The sequence below is a fragment of the Pinus tabuliformis genome, chromosome 5_1 (genome assembly GCF_031772625.1).
Source record: "Pinus tabuliformis cultivar Carrire ecotype Pingquan chromosome 5_1, CPIR1, whole genome shotgun sequence".
NCBI classification, from domain to species: domain Eukaryota; kingdom Viridiplantae; phylum Streptophyta; class Pinopsida; order Pinales; family Pinaceae; genus Pinus; species Pinus tabuliformis.
The window spans coordinates 98,657,337-98,676,248 of NC_142305.1; positions in this window are offsets into that span (position 1 = coordinate 98,657,337).

The window sequence follows — 18,912 nt, forward strand, 5'->3', positions numbered from 1 at the left end:
ATAACCCATGAAAAACATTATACTTGGTGTATTTCCCCTTTTCCGCTCATATTTCATATATTTCCCCTTTCCGTCCATGTTTTATATTAATACTAACTTATAGTATTAAACCCCTAAAAAGTCCCTTTACCCATATATATTAACTCCTTTTATTAAATAACCTGAAACCCTTAGTTTTATAATAAAACTACGTATTTTATAACATATCGCATAATCGCGAATCGCATGCCTTTCAACGTATATGCACCCTCCACCATTGCGATGGGAACCTGGACCCGACGCAATATATATCATAACTCATTGCCATTTCGTATCCGCGCCCATCGCAAGTCCCACTAAAGCATATATCCTCCGCCATTTGTGATCTCTGATATGCGACGGGAACCCGAACCCAACGCAGTATTAACCATGATATATTTTCGCATCGCGTCCAGCCCTTATCGCATTCCTTTGCAATGGGCCTTCCTCCACTAAACCCCGATTGCGATATGCGATATGAACCCAGACCCGATATCAATTATCCACCCAAATTCATAAAATTTCAAGTCCGCCATATGGGTTTTGCAAAGGTTTTCTTTGTTAAAATGTTTTTTACGATTTTAATAAAGAAATAACTTAAACCTCCATTTAACTGCTAAACTCAGTTTTAACTCATAAATAAAGCATTACCACCATAATTAATCGATTGGGCCCCTTCACGTTGCTCTTTCACTCCACCACATTCTGATCTAAGCCATTCAAATCCAACGATCCTCGGCGAATTTGGGTTGGCTCTCTGTACGAGCATTGCCCACCCAAAAAGTGGTTTTCCACTGACCTCCCTTGCTACGTGTCAAGCTCAGATCATTTCGGGTGACCCCCTCCCAAAACTGCCCACGCCTTACAAGAGGTGCGATGAAAAACAAAATCGCCTCCCGCATAACGACAAAATAGCCACTATTCATTTTGTGCCATAATTGAAATAGAAGATTGTTCTTCCATTTAAACGTGAAAATCACCATTTTGCTCTGTTTTGCCTGTTTTCACAGTGAAACCCCCATAAAGCCTCTGCAACCAATAAAACCATTATTTTATATTCCGATATGCTCTGGACTCCTTCCAATATCCCTTCAACCTCTATAAAACCATTGAAGACCTTCTTTGTCACCTATGTCTTTCTTAATAGTTTCTATGTTTTGTAGGTAAAGACTCATGCTCCAGGTTTACAAAGAAAAAGCCTGCGTATAGTTTGAAGACAAATCTAAAAGGATTTATTATTATTGGAAAACACAAAAAAGCTTGAAATGCACAGTAAATGTAAAAAGGAACACAGTAAAGGTTAATCAACAGGGTCAAATGATTTTCACAAGGTTTAAAGAGTATTAGATGAAAGATCAAATGAAGAAATCAACCAAGCATAAAGGATTCAAACAGTCAAGCAGCTTAAAGGGGCAAAATATCAAACAATAAAGCCAGCACAACCTGAATAAAAGGGACAATAAGAAGCAATTCAACAGCTGCCCCTATCTTCTTGTATGAAGATCTTTCCTTTCCTAGAATAAATCTTAATCAGTTTTAGGATATTTCCTTAGTTTCATTATTGTATAAATAACTCTCTTCTCGAGTTGTTATGGGTTCGAAGTTCAAGGTTTATTACTCATTGCTTGTTAAGTAGTGATTGTTCATTCTACTTTGAACTTGGTTGCACCTATGAACGAAGCTTTTGTAGACACTTGATGTACTCAGTTTTTCTGGAACCTTAATATAAAGTAGAGGATTCTGAATTTGGTTTTACACAGTTTGTGTTATCCTGTAAGTTTTTCCAGTTATTAATCATTATGTCTTTCTTCATATGCCTATGCCTTATAAAGATATCTGGGTAGGAATAATTTTGTCTCAATTAATTCCTATAAGCTCCTGAAGTGATCATCTATTAAGAGAATGGATTAATGAATTTCTTGTTTAGCTAATCCCCTCTAATCAATAAATCATCAGCATCTTATGTAAGCTTAAGTATATTGTCTTGAACCTTTGGAACGTAGTTTAGAAGGTTTTCACACTTATGATTGTTCTGTTTTACAGTCTGGAAACTGTGATAATCATATTATTTTCTGTCTTCTTCTCACCACTATTTTGATCTATATCACTATGTAAAGCTTTATAGCACAGCCCTTTCCTCAGATATTAATATTATCCAAAGGATTAAGTTTTTCAATTCCACATTTGTCTTCATTCATTGGTATTCTAAAACTAAAATCAAAAAACCCCAAAACAATCATTTTAGATGCTCTGGCATTGGTAGTTGACCTACTACTATCTCAGAGGTACAATAGATGGCATCGGAATTGGATACCTTTAGTGGAATTACTTCCACCCACTTAGTAAAATAGTTTGTAGCTGTAAGGATATACTTATGATTCTCGAAAGAATGGGGAACAATATCACCTATGATGTCCAGTCCCCATTGTTCAAAATGTTGTTCAATGTTAACACGTTGTAGAGGTAAGGCTAGTTTTCATTGTCTTCCAGTAGCAGTCTGGCATATTTTTCATTTCCTTACATATTCATGGGTATCTTTAAACAAAGTTGGCCAATAGTACCTAGCACGGAATATTTTATGTGCAGTAGTAGCTCCTCCAAAATTTCCACCAGCTGGTCCTTTGTGGAGTTCCTACAAAACCTTCTATGCTTCAGACTTTTCTGGGCATCTTAATAATGTAGAATCATAATTTCTTCTTAATAACACATCATCAATGATCTCATATTGGCTAGATTTTAATCTTAAATCCCTTTTCCTTTTGTGATTGACTTCAGGGGGAGCATATCCATTTTTTAAATAGAAAATAAGATCAACATATTGGGACTCAGAGTCGTTTAGGCTTACCTCAGATATGTGTACAGTATTACCTGAGTCCTCATCAGCTAGTAGATTGGAAGCTCCTGTAAGCAATCTACAAAAACCTTGCCCCTGGAAAAATTTAGCTGGTTTAATGTCAATATCATATTCTTTCATGGATGTTACCCAATTTTCTCTGTTTTCTCCTAATTCCCTTTGCATAAGCAATTGTCTCACTGCTGAGAATGGGACTATTACATTAGTGTGTGTTTTTAGGAGAAAAGGCCTAAAGTTCTTTACAGATTTAAAAACAACAAAAGCTTGCTTCTCCACCTCTGAATAATTAGTTCAACACCTTGAAAAGTAGAACTAAAGAAAAAGATGGGTGATTCAATTTGTTGATCATTAAGTTGTGTTATAACAACAACATAAGATGTTTGAGAAGCGAAAGTTTACAAAATGAAAGGATTAAAAAAATTTGTAGTTAAAGAGGGAACATTTATATGGCTTGTTTGATTAAATCAAAATCTTCCCTTTAATTATGTCCCCACTTAAAGACCAAATTTTTCTTAATCATGGTTTGTAATGGTAAAACAATTTGGGAAAATTCAGGGACAAATCTCTTAACAAAATTTATCTAACCTAGAAAGGAATGCATATATTTTTTTTGTGGGGCAAAGTAATTTCAGAAATTTCTTTTATTCTATCAAGATCAATACAAATGCCTTTTTTGGATACAATAAATTTCTTTGGATTTAATGAAATTCCATACTTCTTGCAGTGTTCAAAGATCTGTTTCAAGTCATGCAAATTGTTGCTTCTCTTCTTGGAGTAAACAGTTATGTCATCCAAGTAAACAACAACAGTTTTGTTTATCAGACCCTTGAAAGCTATGTCCATGGCTCTTTGGAAGGTTTCCCTTGTGTTTATTAAACCAAAAGGAATTTTTTGGTAGGCATAGATTCCCCGTTTAGTTCTTAACATAGTCTTTAACCTATCATCTAGGTGGACGAAGATTTGATTATACCCTGAAAAACCATTAAGGAAAGACATTAGTTCGGAACCAGCTACTGATTTCAGTATTTGTTCCATGGTCAGTAATGGGAAATCGTCCTTCTGACAATCTTTATTGAGATTCCTAAAATGTATGCAAATATGAATATCACCGTTTTTATTCCTAATAGGTACTAAGTTTGAGGGCCCATTTTGAATTCGTAACAGGAAATATAATCTTGGCTTTAAGGAGTTTATTCAGCTCAGACTTGATTTGGCTTTCTAGATTGGGGTGAATTTTCCTTAATTTTTGTTGCACTGGTTTGTCATTGGATATCATCGAAATAGTGTGTTGTATGATGGAGGTATCATATGTTTTAATATCTTTGTAGCTCCAAGCAAAGATACCCTTATACTTTTTTAATAAATGAATAAGGCTAATCTCTCATGGTGAGAGACCAAGTCCTAAATTGATGTTTTGGGGTTTGAGATTAGTTCCAAGGTTTACTAGTTCAAACCTTAAGGTTGAACTTTGGAGTTTAGAATTAGTAACCTTCTTAAATCTATCTTTTAGATCATAAAGATCTTCAAGCTTCACCACAGATTTAGGTATGGGATTTTCATTGGATTTATGTTTCAACTGATTGTCATGTTCGTTTTCATCAATTATCTAATCATCATATGATCCTTCAGATGTTAAAAAGCTTAAGATATATTCATCTTCATTAAACACTCGCCAATTGGTGACATTATCAGGAATCAATGGTCAAAAATTAATTCTATAGAAAATCTATCTGGACTGTAGTCTTTTGATGGTATAAGCTTGGATGTTATATTAGCCAGAAGGTTAGCACTTGCATTTTGAAGTCTAGGAATAGGAGAAATGTTGAATGCTAAAAAATGTGAAGGGTTTGAACCAATGATTGATAATGTTTAAAATGTCTAGAGAGACAATGAATGGTTTTTCTCACTTGTTTGATAAAAAATTTAGAATCTCCAAATACTTGAAGATATTTTATATCAAGATCTATTTATTTATACAAACCCTGGATCAGTGCCTCATATTCAGCAGTATTGTTTGTGCATTCAAAATATAACCTACATCCTAGCATTGTTTTTCTCCTTCTGGACTAATTAATATACATTTGGCTCCTACACCATCATTGGATTTAGATCCATCAAAATTTAATGCCCAAAATAAAGATTTAACTAATGGTTTATCTACAAGATTTATACATTTGGAAGAATATGTTTGTGAAAAGTTATCAATCTGAGAAGTAACAGAGATATCCAAAAAAGGTGACTTCTTTGCATTGAAATTTCCTAGAAATGACCCAGCAGAGTAGTTTCCGATGATGTTATTGTTAAAATCTACTGGTTCATTTTCATCTTCAAAATCAATTACTGAATAATTCAAATGTTTTTCTTAGTCAATTCTGATTTGATTTCACTTTCCATTATAAGGAAGCCACATATGAGACCAATCTGTTACAAAATAACCATGAAGTTTCTTAGACCAATCCTTGCTAAGAATTAAACCATAAAATTCGGGAATATCAGCAACTAGTATGTCAATTACTTGACAAAATTTTTTATTAGAAGAAAGTCTAATGCTAACTGAATTCATCTCCCCTAAAACCTTGATTTTTGTTCTATCAAGTTAGACAATGTGAGCTACATACTTTTAGGGTGAGACATTTAATTTCGTGAAGGCTGATCTTGGCATTATGTTTTAAGAGGCTCCTGGGTCTATTAAGTAGTTGTGCACATTTTTATTAAAGATTTCATAGGTCAAGAGGAAATGGGGAGTGTGTGAGTTAGATCTATCACCAACTAAGATAGCATCCATGGAATCAACCTTGTTTGATGAATCATTGGGAGGCTTACCCATTCCTCTAGAATCTTTGGATATAACAACAGTAGGAAGAGGAGAAGCAAGAACTACATTAAATTATTTGAGTAAAAGCTTCTGTTATTTTTTAATCTTATTGAGCTCAAGGAGAGATATATTTTCTCTGGCTTTCTTCATGTCCTCCACTATGTTATATTCCATAGTATCTGCAACTACCAAGGTTTTGGATGAGGATGGAGGATTAGATGAGGATGGGGTTGGTTGAGGAGATGTGGAAGAATACTTTTTGCTAACCACTTTATCCTTAGCAACAAAGGTTGAAAGCTTTTTCTTTTGGGTTGATTGTACAGAATCAACAGGGCCTTTACTCCTAGTGCTAACAGGTAAAGCTTCTTGCTCATCTTCATTATCAGAAGTAGGTAGGATAAAATCCCACATCCCATGCACTTCAACCAATTCTTCATCTTCAGATTCATCAGCAGATAATGTTGTTTCTTCATCATCTTCATCCAAATTAGACTCAGCGTTAGATATTGTATTTGGAGGTTGAGGATTAGATGTTTGATTTCTCTTGAAGGATCTAAAAGGTTTTTTAGAAGAGGACTCAGCTACCTATGTTTTAATTTCTACCATCTCATTTGACATGGTTTTAAGGACCTTTTGTAAGCCTTTAAGATTGAAGGGATCCTTTGGGGCCTTCTTCTTTGATTCATTCTTAAATGTAACATTTTTCATCTTTCTTTCTTCTTGGGCAATCTTCTTTCTAATGCAATTATTCTCTTTTCTATAGACAGTGCTTCTTTCATGTTTTCTACTAAAGTAGCCTTATTGGCTCTATCCACAAAAGCCGCTATATTGGAAGGAAAAGAGGAAATATACCATCCAATATGTACATCAACGCTAGGTCTTGATGTAATTGGGATTTTGTTTAGCAATTTATTAAATCTGGAATTAAAATCTTTGATCTTTTCACCTGATTTTGCTTTTAAATTAGAAATATCATTAATAAGGGATGCAATTGTGGTCATCGTTGACTTTAGCTAGAAAATGTTTTTCAAACATGTCCCAATTAGTAATATACCCTGGTGGTAATGAAAAATACCATGAACCTATCGATCCTTGAAGAGTGTAGGGAAACAATCGTACTACACAGTCTTCTTCAACTACTCCATTAAGATTAAAGGCTAACATATAATTGTGGATATGCTCTTCAATAGGTAATCCATCATCAAGATTAAATTTTGGTAGCCATCTTTCAGGATGTTTAGGTAGAGGATGGAAAGGTGTTGGCATTTGCACAGCTCCAATATTGGCTCGTGGTCTAACTGGTGGTGTGGGTGGATTTTATTGTAATCATGCCATTATTGAAGTTTGGGAAGAGGTGGATGTTGAGGGTGATTGTGTGGAAGAAGAGGAAGGTTGTATATTAGTGTTAGATGAACTGGCACTAGTACTTTTGAGAAGAAGGGGTATTAATAGGATTAATTGGAGGGAATGAAGGAGTTTATGGAGGTGAGTTTGACAAAATCTCACTAGTGGATGTTTGTGACTCAGATTTCTTAGTATTTTTCTGAAAAGAAGGAAGAGGAAACTCAAATGAACGAAACCCAAGCTTCTCTCTTTGAGAGTGAGTTAAAATCCAAGTGGGTTGTAAAGTATAGGTTACACTTCCTTCAGAAACTTCAGATGGAACAGGATTTTCTACCGAAATAGAAATTTCTCCTAATTTCTTTATTAAAATCTGGACTTCAAGCAATTCTAGATTATAATCTGAAGAGGGTAATTCAGGAAATGTGATAGGAGATTTAGGAGGTGAATTCTCAGCTTCTGATCTAGAAATAGGAGTTTTGGATGAAGATCTAGAAGTTGGGGGTGATCTTGAGGGGGAGTGACTCTTGGAATGGCTTTTTAATTTAGATTCAGTTTTTTTTGCCATTCATCGTCAGAGGCCCTCCGTCTAGTGCCAAATTGTTGATGCCTTGAAAACCACTGCAACAACATTGGGGATAACCACCTGGTCAGGGACTTGAATATCGTCCCTTTTCCATTTGAAATAATGGCTCCGACTGGATATAATGGGACCAGTTTCCCAATAAAATGCGATAGAATGAATGTAGAGTTCTTATAACCAAATCTATGTGATAAATGGAAGTGATTATCAACCAAAATACATGTATTAGTCTATCTATTACTCGGGTTTACTAATGTTTATGCGATATAAACTAATTGTCCATAATGCATGATAATATAGATTAATCAAACACTTGCAGAAATGAAAAGCATTTAAGATAATTATTTTGATTAAATAGTTAATCAAAATAATTGATGAAACTCATATCACATTCAAATAACTTAACATATCTCTTATATATGTATTAAAAATGACAATTCTATCATGTTCAGAAATGAATTAATGCAGAATTGTGTTAGAAAATATACATATAATAAACAATATAAAGATGAATGACTATCAATTCATAAACTAAAAAGAGATGCAATGATAAAAGTACCCGATGTATGTTACTTTGCTCATGAAAGAAATAGTTATGGTCCAATATTTCTCATTAAGATGGTTTCACAAATACAAAAGTGCAAGCTCTCAAAGCCTTTTCTACAAAAGTTCAGGACCCTAATCTGGTCATTCTACTAAGATAAGTTTGAAAGCACAGAAGTGAAAGCTTCCAAAGCCTTTCCTTATTAAATTTGGGGACCCTTTCTTTGTAGACATGAAAGGGTTTATATAGAAAAAATAAGATATAAAAATATACAAAACATAAAAATTGTTGAGGAGGTTGAAACAACTCTGCTTAAAATAAGAGACAATAGGACAAAAATAGAGGTTGTTGGAATGACAAGCTCATGAATGTAAATGTGTATATTCTTCAATTCGTTGTTTGATCTTGTAAATATGTAACATTGGCTTAACTTCAGAGGGATGACATGTCCTCGTGTGTAGTTGTCCAGTGTACACTGCATCTGAAAGCAGAGGAAGCATATGAGTGGATGAGTCAACAAGGCAGCAGAGAATTAGCCACTGACTGTGTGGCTTCACAAGATATTTCTAGTACATCTCCCAGTCAAGTTTTGTCAACTTTTTAGTTGCTTCTTTCTTTTCTTTTGAAATGTCCTCCCATTGTCTTTCCATAACTTTAATATCAGGAAGATTACCCAGTGGGCATTCTTGAATCAGGTTGGCGTTATGCAGGTTATCATTGATAGTTTCAGTGATGTTTTTGGAAACCTAGTTTTCCCTGAAGACTTCTCTTTCTGCCTATTTCAATTGAATGTCCTAATTAGTAAATGTAGAAATTTTGAATAATTTAACACATATTCAACAGAGATTATCCCGATTATACACTATTGCGGAATACATGCACAATACATAATCTCCTCTACATTGATCATCAATTTAGTAGCATCAAAAACAATGAAACATCAATCATATCCACACATTAACACAGTATGTAACCCGGGGAAAGCTTACAACTGAAAACCCCACACTATCTGTATATTAATGATTGATAACATGTAATATTACATAGTACAATACTCCTCACAAGTACTCAGTACTATCTCCACCTGTTACACACAATACAGCTCAGATCTGATCTCCAAATCTCCTCCACTGCTTGCCTGCCTCCTCTGCACAATACCTGCTGAGAATTCAATGAGAATGGTTGAACCAAAATCGTTTTTACCTCAAGAGAATCACTCACATTGGAAATCACTTGAGCAGAGGCTATAATCACTTTTTATTGGACCCATACTGTGCAATTGTCACTGGCATAACTCAATCCCATTGATTGTGCAAGATCTCATGCACAACTATAGTCACAACTGATAGCAATCTCAACCTCTAACACCTGTCTCCACTGAACTGTACATGCACTGAGTTAACTAATGTATTCTTCAGTTGCATTATGAGTTAATAATTAATTCACATAACTCATCATTAGTCTATTTTCAGTTAGACTAATTACAATTAGTTTAACAAATTCAAACTGAACACAACTCCATCAACTCCACATCCAACTCTACCAAACTCAACTTCTTGAGTTCTAACTGAAGTCCTTGCATGCAGCAACTCAACTAAACATAGGAAACTCGTATTTCCTTCTTTCATCTGCATGTGCCACATCTGTAGCTCAAACTGAAGTGCTCCAAGAGGATAAGATAAAGTTTATAGTCTAAATATTATTATGAGACATTAATATTTGACTTTTCTATTTTTGACTAGCAGTCTAAAAATAGACTCTGATCACTCCTACTGTGATCCGAAAATAGAAGTCCATCTGTTTTTTCCAACATGACCAATCATCCATAACCAGCATACTGCAACTCATATACCATGATCCATATGTCTAAAAATAGACATAGTCTAAAAATAGACTTTGCGCCATAATTTGCTTGCGGGCCCACTTAGTGAAGGCGACTCCTTTCAACTAAGCTCCATCATCTTGTTTCATTCTCAACACTCCCTCTCAATAAGATATGGAATATCGCAACCCCTATCCTACCTCGGTGGTATCCGAATTTTCTCCTGGTGAGTGCCTTCGTCAAGATATCAGCATCCTGATCCTCCGTTGGAATGTATGAAAGTAACATGACTCTCCGCTGCACACAATCTCTGATATGATGGTACCTGATGTTGATGTGTTTAGATCTATCATGAAATACAGGATTAGCCGAGAGTTTAATGCAACTTTGGTTATCACAGTAAATCACAGTAGGATCCAAATGAGACCCTAACAACCTGACCAGAATCTTCCTCATCCATATAGCCTCGCATGCAGCCAAACTTGTTGCCATATACTCGGCCTCTGTTGAACTGAGTGCCATGGATCTCTGCTTCCTGCTGTACCAAGAAATTGCTTTCGACCTGATACTGAAGACCCCTCCAGATGTGCTCTTTCTATCTGTTGGGCTCCCTGCCCAATCTACATCCATGAAGCCACATAGCTTCACCTCATCCCCCTGTCTGTACCACAATCCATATCCCAACGTGCCTCTCAAATAACACAATACATGCTTGTCCGCCTTCCAGAAGAGCTTGGTAGGCTTAACCATAGCTTGTGAAAGCTGGTTAACAGCATAGCATATATCGGGTCATGTATTGACCAGATACATAAGCGACCCCACCAACTGTCGATAAACAGTGGCATCCACTTCTTCTACTGAAGTGGCATCCTCCTTCCTCCAACCTCTAGGAAGAGGAGTATCAACAGGCTTACAGCCATGCATGTTGAACTTCTCCAGTATCTCCCGAGCATACTTACCCTGAGAAACAAACAGTCCACCACTACGCTGCCAAATTTCCAATCCTAGGAAATAATGAAGGAGGCCCAAGTCCTTCATCTCAAACTCTTTAGCAAGATCATCCTTACATGAAAGTATCAACAGCTCATCTCCCGTTAAAATCAAATCATCTACATAAAGTACAATGATAAGCAACTTACCCTCCACCACAATCTGGTATAGGTTAGGATCCGCCTCACTCTTGGAGAATCCAAGTCTGATGAAATAGCTATCTATTCGTGTGTACCAAGCACGTGGTGCTTGTTTCAACCCATACAGCGCTCTCTTAAGCCTGCACACATGCGACTCACTGCTGAAGATCTCGAAACCTTTAGGTTGCTCAATGTACACCTCCTCCTGAATGACTCCATTGAGGAACGCAGTCTTCACATCCATCTGATGAATGTTCCATCCCATCTGTGCTGAGAGAGCAAGAATTGTCTCTATGGAAGAATACCTTGCGACAGGTGCAAAGGTCTCCTCATAATCGATCCCTTCTATCTGTGAGAAGCCTCGGGCAACAAATCTTGCCTTATACTTCTCCACACTCCCGTCAGCTGCCTACTTAACTTTGAAGATCCATCTTGAACCCACCACTGATTTCCCTTCCAGTCTTGGGACAATCTCCCATGCACTATTTCTGACAATTGAATCATACTCTTCCACCATGGCATCTACCCATGCGGGATCCTCCAAAGCTTCCTCGAAAGAGGATGGCTCAGTCACAACACATTTTCTCACAAGATCCATGTATCCAGTGTACCGATCCGATGATTGTCTCTGTCTACGTTGGGCTGTAGGTGGTCCTACAACTTTCTCTACATCTTGAGCCAGTCGCTCAGCTTCTGTCAAGCACTTTCGCCCTTTGATGGTTGGCGCTGCATGAGTGGTCTCTTCCACTTCATGAACTTCGTCCTGTGGTTGATCCACGTCCTGAAGCTCATCCTTAGGAACTAATAGCTCCTCATCTGCATGCAAGTGTGGCTCCCTCTCAAGCGAACACTTCATGGCTTTCTCCTCCTGAAATTTTATATCCCATCGCATAACAGTCTTGCGACTGTCTGACATATACACACGATAGTTGTGGGGCGTATCAGTGTACCCCACAAATATCCCAACCTATGCGGTCGATTCCAACTTCTTCCTAGCATCCTTCGTCACATGCATGTAAACATTAGAACCAAAAATCCTCAAATGAGAAATATCAGGCCTCTTACCAGAATAAGCTTCCTCGGGTGTACTCATGCCAAGTATCTTGTGAGGACAACAGTTCTGCACATATACTGCAGTATTGCATGCTTCCGCCCACAAGTGAAGGGGTAGGCCCTGATCATGCAACATCGCCCATGCAGCACCCACCATTGTTCTATTCTTCCGCTCAGCAACCCCATTCTGTTGTGGGTTATGGGGAGCTATGAGCTCTCTTTGAATCCCTTCTGCACTACAGAAATCCTTGAACTTGCCAAAGATGTGTTCACCACCATTATCGCTTTTAAGAGCCTTCACCTTCTTCCCTGATTCCTTCTCGACCAGTGCTTTGAACTCACAAAACTTTGAGTATGTCTCGCTCTTCTTCTGCATGAAGAAGATCCAACACTTACGAGAGAAATCATCAACAAAGATCACATAATACCTGTGTTTTGCTGTCAAAGCTACTGAGAAGGGTCCACACACGTCTGTGTGAATTCTCTCAAGGATCGTCGTGGCACGACTATCCTTCTCGTGAAAGGTGGCTTTCACAAACTTTCCCAAAGTACACTCCTTGCACTGATCTGACTGCGCAAGAGTGCCTTTAGGAAGCCCAGTAGTGATCTGCTGCAGTATCTTCAAGGCTCCATGGTGAAGGTGGCCCAATCTCCTGTGCCACAGCTCGCCATCATCTCGGCTCACCAATGCTTTTGCCTTGCATGCCATTGTTGCGCAACCATCTACATGCAACTGATAAAGGTTCCTTACTCGCACCCCTATCTTCTGGGTTTCTCCAGATGTCTTGCTGCGCAGGAAAGCCTTTCCCTCACTGAAAACAACATCATACCCCTTGTCTTCTAACATCGCCACAAAGATAAGATTTTTCTTCAATCCTAGAACATGCATCACTTTGTTCAATACGAACGGTTTACCAGACTCCCTCTCAAAGGAAATGGTACCGATACTAGTTGCAGTGTATCTACCATCATCGCCCATCTCGATGTGCACTCCAAGATCTTTTTCCTCCAGATCAGAAAACAAATCTCGATCTCCCGTCATGTGAAAAGACGCACCACTATCCAAGAACCATACCGATCCCATCACACTTGAAACCAATCATGCGATCAATGAAAAATCAAGCTCAAACTGCGAGGCTAGAGCCTCTCCTACTGCAGATCCAGCAGCTTGCTTGTTCTTCTTCTTCTGTGGACAATTTGTGGTATAGTGTCCGTGCTGGTGATAGTGAAAGCACTTCACCTTGGACATGTCCTGATTCTTGCCTTTCACACCAGAATGAGAAGCTTTCTTGTTCTTCCCCTTCTTTGCTTTGGCAGCCAAAGCGCAATTTTCTTCATCAGTTGCCTTTGATGAAGATCCGTCCCTGGTATTCTGCATGATCTCCTCCTGCACAAGATCTGACCAAAGTCTCTCCCATCCTGGAAATTTCTCCCGACCATTGACAGAGTCCTGATAGGAATGCCAACTCCTCAGAAGACCAAGGAGAGCCAAGCTCACCAAGTCCTCATCATCGACAGTCACCCCCACACTTCCCAGCTCATCCCTGCACTTAGTGAACTTCATGAGATACTTGGGTATACTGTCGCCTTTCTCACATTTGATGTTTCTGAGTTTATCCTTGAGTGCCAACTTCCTCTGGTCGCTCTTGCTTTGGAATAACTCTGTCAACACTTTCCACATCAAGTATGGAGAAGCCTTTCCATGGAGGTTGGACACAATGTGATCCTTCATGCCCTCCAACAGAATCCTTCGACACATTGATGTCTTCTTTTGCCAAGCCTCAGCTTGAGCAGCATCATTAGACTTTGGGACCTCAGCCTCTATGAACTCCTTCAGCCCATTATCATCTAACACCACCTCCATCCTGTCCTTCCATGCAATATAGTTCAAGCTGCCCTCAAGAGCATACTCCAATCGCAACCCGTTGAAAGACATTGCAACTTTGACACCAAGAAAACACTGCTACAAATTCGAATTCCACCAGCTCCAAACTCAACCGCCTCTGATCTAAAATTCATGAGAACAAAGTATTTCTTGTACAAAGATCGACTATATGGGCATTAACCAAATATCTCACCTTCCAAAGGAAGGATGAATCCAGAGGCTACCTGACCCGATTACAGACACTGCCTGAAGAAATAAAATGTAAACACTTTCTGAATAGTAGATCTGATGATCAACAGCTTTGATACCATGTAGAAATTTTGAATAATTTAACACATATTCAACAGAGATTATCCCGATTATACACTATTTCAGAATACATGCACAATACATAATCTCCTCTACATTGATCATCAATTTAGCAGCATCAAAAACAATGAAACATCAATCATATGCACACATTAACACAGTATGTAACCCGGGGAAAGCTTACAGCTGAAAACCCCACACTATCTGTATATTAATGATTGAGAACATGTAACATTACATAGTACAATACTCCTCACAAGTACTCAGTACTATCTCCACATGTTACACACAATACAGCTCAGATCTGATCTCCAAATCTCCTCCACTACTTGCTTGCCTCCTCTACACAATACCTGCTGAGAATTCAATGAGAATGGTTGAACCAAACTCCTTTTTACCTCAAGAGAATCACTCACACTGGAAATCACGTGAGCAGAGGCTATAATCACTTGTTATTGGCCCCATACTGCGCAATTGCCATTGGCATAACTCAATCCCATTGATTGTGCAATATCTCATGCACAACTATAGTCACAACTGATAGCAATCTCAACCTCTAACACCTATCTCCACTGAATTGTACATGCACTGAGTTAACTGATGTATTCTTTAGTTGCATTATGAGTTAATAATTAATTCACATAACTCATCATTAGTCTATTTGCAGTTAGACTAATTACAACTAGTTTAACAAAGTCAAACTGAACACAACTCCATCAACTCCACATCCAACTCTACCAAACTCAACTGCTTGAGTTCTAACTGAAGTCCCTGCATGCAACAACTCAACTAAACATAGGAAACTCGTATTTCCTTCTTTCAGCTGCATGTGCCACATCTGTAGCTCAAACTGAAGTGCTCCAAGAGGATAAGATAAATTTTATAGTCTAAATATTATTATGAGACAATAATATTTGACTTTTCTATTTTTTACTAGCGGTCTAAAAATAGACTCTGATCACTCCTATTGTGATCCAAAAATAGAAGTCCATCTATTTTTCCAAACATGACCAATCATCCATAACCAGCATAATGCAACTCATATACCATGATCCATATGTCTAAAAATAGACATAGTCTAAAAATAGACTTTGCGCCATAATTTGCGTGCGGGCCCACTTAGTGAAGGCGACTCCTTTCCACTAAGCTCCATCATCTTGTTGCATTCTCAACAGTAAAGAGGATTTCCTTGTGAGACTGCTCTATTCTGGGAAGGTTTGTTTCTTTGCCTTCTAGTATATCCTGCTGTGTTATAAATCCTGAGATTTTATCATCAATGTCATCGGAAGTCACCCTCAGTTCGGATGATTGATTCATCAGTGAATCACTTTTGACACATAGTGGGTTGATGATTGATAAATTCTAATAGAATATCGCTTGTTATTTTGATAACAGGGTGTTTAGCTCCAATGATTATTGTATAAAGTCTTACACTTTAGGATTGTCCTTCAATTGATCAAGTGAAAATTAGAGCTGTCGGATTTGAGTATCCTTAGTATTGATCTTTCCCTGATGTTGGAGATTTAATTGATCAAAGCTCTGCTAGAGTTGAGAAAACTATGTCTTCACTTGTTGATCAATACTTTGTTTTTCCTATACCAACTATTGTTCCAACTGTTGAATCCTTTCTTCATTTTCCCTTATCAGTTTTCAAAATTCTATTGCTTTATCAATCGTGGAAAATGCATAAGAACCTACAAACTGTGACAATTTTGTTAAATTATCTTAAGGATCAGTTTGTGTATCCTTCCATGCTATGTCCATTGGTATATCATTGGGAATGACCACTGATGATTGCTTCGTTCTTCTCCTTTTCCTATGTCTTTTCACCACAACCCGATGTTTAGGACTGTAAAAGACATCGAGAGGAGGGATTTCTTCCACTTTAAGGACAATTTCAAATGAAGGGAATGTCAGGATGATTTCAATGTCATCTGTACTAACAGCTTTATCAGAAGCCTAATCAATAAACGAGCTTTTTCTAGTGTTTTTGGGTGTGCTGACTATTTTCTCCAACTCAATATTCTCTGCCCCTTGTTGTCCTTTTAACTGCTGATCAAATTGTTTCTAGGCTTCATCCAGTTCATTATTGAAGGGTATTTTATCAGTATGGATTTCTGTTGATTTATCTTCCACTTCAATATATTTAGAAACCTACTCTAAGTCTTGTTCATAATTTTGTCCTCAATTCTACTCTTCTTGGGAAATCAATTGAGAAATCCTCAACAGATCCAAAGGGATGTTCTACAGTCTTTTTTCCCTGTATTCTTTGAATTGCTAGCTTTTCTAGATTAAGTTTCAACATAGCCATGTGTTGTGCTTGTGAAAATATCTCAGTAGACTCAAATAGGTCATCATAGTCATCATCTTCATGACTGAATTGCATAATTTTTACTTGAGCAGTAACATTTTGTGCTACTTTGGTTGGATACAGTAACAAGATTTAAACATTTTATGTTATCAATTTCAAGTGAAGCATGCTTGAAATCATGTAGAGCATATACACCACATTGGATAGGGAATGAAGGCCATAAATATTTCTTAGCTTCCTTTAGGGTTTTTGTCAATCCATCCCCTACAATTTGATAGGAAATCTCCCTAGCCAGTAGTTTATCAGGGACATATAATGGGAGAACATGAGGAGCCTCTAGGCTTCCATAGACTTTAACATAGGTAAATATTTCTTCACAAAACCACCTGCCTATAGGTATGAAATCAATTTTGGCCTCTTCGGACAGCCTTGGGGCTCTTTTATAAAAAACGGCTTGGTGTATTAGCAGAATGAATTCGTGGAAAATTTTATAAAAATGGGCATGGAAATTAGACTCCCGTGGTATTTTATGATATACATTGATAGGGGTGGGGTCTTGAAAGGTCCATTTCCATCCCATGATTGGGAAATTTGGAGTGAAACAGACTGCATCCATGATATATGTGCTCATAAAGAATGGTCGAACTACTCTGGTAGTAACGTACTGATTTTGTGTATATTCTCATATTTGGGAGGCAATATTATTTGAAAGGATAGTGCCCCAATTCCTTATATAAGAATCTGATGTTGCATCAACAAGAGGAACCCATTCGACTGAGAATTTAGTTGTATTAGGGTACTCGAACAACCTACACATCATAGTTGCGACATAACAATAGAGAGAGGTGAGAGAAGATAAAGAGTACATACCTAAATTTTCATGTTTTTGTTTATTTGGGTAGGATCTCCATCACCTAATTGGATCTTATTGCACCTTATTCCCACTTGCAAACTATTCGAGGAAATATTTTCCATATACCTTCTATGGTTCAGGTATATGGTACATTTTCTTCAAATTTTGAGCTATAAAAGACTAGATGATTGTTTTCCTTGAAGTCAAGAATGTCCTATCAGCAATATTGATGTTCTCAATTATACATTTCACCATATCAGTATAAGGAAGGATCTTGGTTTGAGCAGTGATCCTATGAAGAAAAGAGCTGGCGAATTCATCGTTGAAGGCTTCAGAAGATGAAGCAGCATTCGTTGTTACCACTCTCTAAATTAACTTGGGTCCTTCACTTTCAAGTAATTGATACATAGATTCCCATGAGGATGATCCACTATCTATCGTGCACATAGTGTCCGAGAAAAGCAGGGGCATTTCTGTTACTTCGAAAATAGGAGGTGTAGGTTGCGAAGCTACCATGGTTTTCTTTCATTTATTTTCTTTGGTCATTCTACTACACTGCTGCTTTTGGGGTAGCCTACAATTGGAAACATAGAGGAATGAAGAAAAATAGGTTTGAAATGCGGGAGCGTTGAACATACAAGGTTTGAAATGATGGCAAATATAGTTTAAATGCAAAAAAATATGAAATATCTACATACATACCATCAAATCACCTTGGGGCTTTAAATCATAAATATCATTACAAGTCCTTAATAACTGAAATCATGGCTTCACGTGATAATTTATTATTCCATTAATAGATCGTATCGCAAAAACCTTTCAAATAGTAATTGTAAACATGTCTCAATGTGTTTTCCCGATATGCGATTGCAATACCATTCTATAAATGGTTTGGGTATCGGAAGTTTGCAATGCGATGATCGTAATATTGCAATCAACGTTTTGGAGCAGAGGACAATGGAAATGACCAAAATCCTTTTGCGATTGCGAAATCATGAGGAATGATTTGGCAGTGGAGAGGCATGCCTTTTGTAAATTTGTGATCCATCTAGACATGGCATATTTATAGGGTTGAGTCTCACTGTTATATCAGTTCTGGAAGTTTTATCGCATATCGCAATCAAAGTGGTCCTTGAGGCTTCTAGATTGCACTTGTTATAAGTTTTGTGATGTGGATAAGCTCCGATATAGAGCGGATATGTTAACAATACTTAAGGTTTTTAAATATTAAGTATTTTTTTTGTTCTCGGGGAATAATATGCATTTAGATATGCAATATGCAATGTTCTTTGTCACATAGCTTCATTTTAAAAGGATAAAATTAGGGGTGCTCTTTAGGACTTGCGAAATGTGATAACGTTGGGATTTGTTTAAGGTAGGCTCATTTGAGTTGT